At 39.6% G+C, this 3,194-nt stretch overlaps 1 long non-coding RNA gene across 1 annotated transcript in view; it reads right to left on the bottom strand.

Moving 5' to 3' along the window:
- Positions 1 to 402: 402 nt before the first annotated feature.
- The window catches only part of LOC123019858, a 38,804-nt gene continuing 36,012 nt past the window's right edge, over positions 403 to 3,194 (bottom strand). The window contains exons 4-5 of the long non-coding RNA XR_006413970.1: positions 1,172 to 1,311; positions 403 to 846 (exon numbers count right to left, since the gene is read on the bottom strand). This is a non-coding gene — a long non-coding RNA (uncharacterized LOC123019858). The remainder of the gene's footprint in view (positions 847 to 1,171; positions 1,312 to 3,194) is intronic.

Here is a 3,194-nt window from a genome sequence, read left to right as displayed (position 1 = left end):
AATGCAGAACCGAGGGAAGCAAGCAACAAAATAGGTGCACTAAACAGAGGTGAGCTCAAGATTTCCTTCTTAGCAATGTGATCCTCTTGATTTCTCAGTTAACACAGACAATTCTCAGTGCCCTCCACCTTTTGACATTTCCCTATTTCTCCAGGTAGTCCAGAAAGGAGGATTCTTAAAGCCACTCTTTTGGTGGCTCCTTGAAGCCATTATTGCCATTTCCTAACATTTGTCTGAAGCCATTACTGTCATTTCCTAACATTTGTCTAAAAACCCTGAGAAGGTCTCTAACCCAGACAGAGTGAAGGAGGTGTCCCGTTTGATGCACCCCATTCTGCCCCATATAAAGGTTTTTTTTTTTTTTCCAGTCCCTTTGAAATGTGTGCATGCTTTCCCTCATGACACAGGAAAATATTCACAGATTTCAAAGCTGTAAAGTACATGGAAAGAAAATATGTTGCAAATTTCTCCTAATCTGTCCATATGTCCACGTGTGTATGTATGTATTTCCCAGAATTTTTTTAAATGCACAAATTTGTCAGACTGAGAAATATATGCAGATTTCATAGTTGAGTAGAACTTCCATATTTCTCTATTCCCCCAGCCTTGAGATTTATGCACATTTTCTTGTCCAAATAAATAAAAATTCAGCTATTTTGTATTGGAAAAAAGAAAGCTAGTTGTAGTTGTTGTTTTCTTAGATTTCAAATCAACTTGGAAAGGCTGGGGAATTATGCCCTTTGACTTAGGTAGAGATAGGGTTTCCATCAAGTAGGGATGAATCCATGCAGGTATGAGGCACGTATCTTATGCAAGATAGAATTTGGTTTCTCCCTTGCTGGGCCCCTGAAATAATAATAATTATTATTATTATTATTATTATTATATTATTATTATATTATTATTATAACATTTCTATGCCGCCCCTTGCCGAAAACTCGGGGCGGCTTACAACACAATAAAATACATTGAAATACAATAGAACATAATAAATTACCATTAAATACAAAAATACAAAAAATACACTGTGTTACAAATATAAAATTAAAATTATCAGTATAAAATAAGTAAATAAAAATATAGGAGGAGAAAAGAGAAGGAAGAAGAAGTTGCCCTGGCCAGATCATATGTTTTAACAATTAAAATGATGTTTAAATAAAAAGGTCTTTACCTGGCGCCGAAAAACCAGTAACGACGGTGCCAGGCGGACCTCTTTGGGGAGTGAATTCCAACACCTGATATACAAGCCTCCCTCCAGCTTTCTGGTGATCTTGCCACCACCACTGTTGTCCTGAAGGACCCGTGACAAGCCTAGGAGAAAGAGATGTCCACCTGGAATAGAGGTGCTGAACCTGACACCTTTCATATGTTTTGGACTACAGCTTTCAATATTCCTGACCATCGGCCATGCTGACTGGAGCGAAGAATCAAAACACCTAGAGCACACCTAGTCCATCAAAAACTGGGCAGTGCCTTCCAGAATTTCAAAAGATCCTAATATATCATAGTTAATCAAATTGTACCAATCCTGCAATGGTCACAAGCAGAGTTTCTCTCCTGTTGACACAGTGAACTTTCTATTGCAGATTACTTTCTTATACAGAATTTTCCGAGCTTCTAAACCACATGAATGCATTGAGAAGCAATTTTATCCAAAATAGATGATCATCCTCTTCTTTTTCTGCCTTTGACTTTCCTAAGCATTCTTGTCTTCTCCAGTGAGTCTTGCCTTCTTAGGAGGTGCCTGAAATAGGACCACATCAGTTTTGTCGTTTTTGCTTCCAGGAAAAGTTGACATAATCAGAATGTCTATCAATTAGTTTTTGTATGTTTTGTATGCTGTAAATATATTATATTGCTAATTTTCTGAACCAGTTTTAAAAGAGCCATTCATTCCACAACAGATAACAGCATATTCTTATGCATGGTTGTTCAAAAGTAAGTTCCATCCTGTTTGATAGGGCTGCCTCCTATGAGTGTGTATAGGATGAACAGATATCTGGGAGTAAAACACAATAGGCCTTATTTACAGGTAGACATGCATGGGATTGGGCTGTAAATCTACTCCCAGGAAAGCAGCAAAATGTACATCAGTATGATGACTCAAATACATTTTGGGGTGGGGGCAGATTATAACTAAACAAGACAATGATTGAAATTCATTGGCTCATTAACTTCGTCAGGACTGCCAGCAATTAGAAAGACTGTGTTTTTATGCACGCATCAGTTATACAACCTTGATGCAGGATGCTACTATGATTAATCACCAGCAGAAAAATTCAAAAGGCTGTATAAATTACACCGCAGGGATGAATACTTCATCAATTATTTCTGACTTCAGTACCTGCTCACTGAGTGGGACCTCATAATGACCATAAGGCATACAAGGCCATATTTTATTTTATATATAAACTGCCCTTTATCAAAGTAATCAAAAGAAATAAAGATAATCTAAAATATGGTCAGCCAATCATGAAACTAAAAAAGGAAGCTAGCCAGGTGTAGTAGGAAAAAAGTTGGACTGGGGCTTGGAAATTCCCAATTCTAGTCCCCACTAATTCATGAAGTTCACTGGGAGACTTTAGGACAGTCACTGACTCCCAGCCTCACCTACCATACAGGGTTGTTGAGAGGATAAAAGGGAAGGGAGGAGGAGTACGTGAGTGCTTGCCATGGGGTGGGGGGTGGGGCAGGAATAGAGCAGGGTAGTGGGATAGAAATGAAATGAAATGAAATTGAAATGGCTGTAAAAATAGTAGGACAGACTGACCAACTTCACATGTCTGGGCAAACTGGTGATGCTTGTACCAAGAAGACACTGTGACAAGGAATCTAGTGTGACATCTACCTGTTGCCCATCACAGGCATTAAGTGCATAAAGGCAACAGATTCTATTAGGCTTAGGGCAAAATGGGTCCTGTTCCATTCCCCTCACAGCCAGAGCAGAAAGAACTTTTCTCTTTCCTATGCCCTCAGGTCACAACTGGCCTCAGAAAAGGGCGAGGAAGGGTGCCAGGGGGCAGGGAGGTTGGTGCCTGGGACTGTGGGCTTCTGCTACAGCTTATTCCAGCCATAGGATGCATATAAACCTCCAAGTTCTGAGTTTTATATTCTTGAGGATGTGGGACAAAAGACTGTGCCCCCTGGTTGTTTGGAGAAACCTGCAGGGCCTCAATAAAGGTATGTGAGGACCA

This window comes from Varanus komodoensis, unplaced genomic scaffold (genome assembly GCF_004798865.1).
Source record: "Varanus komodoensis strain SLA01 unplaced genomic scaffold, ASM479886v1 scaffold13_1, whole genome shotgun sequence".
Lineage (NCBI taxonomy): Eukaryota > Metazoa > Chordata > Lepidosauria > Squamata > Varanidae > Varanus > Varanus komodoensis.
Note: the sequence above shows the minus strand (reverse complement) of the source record. Positions and strands in the feature narration are given on the sequence as shown.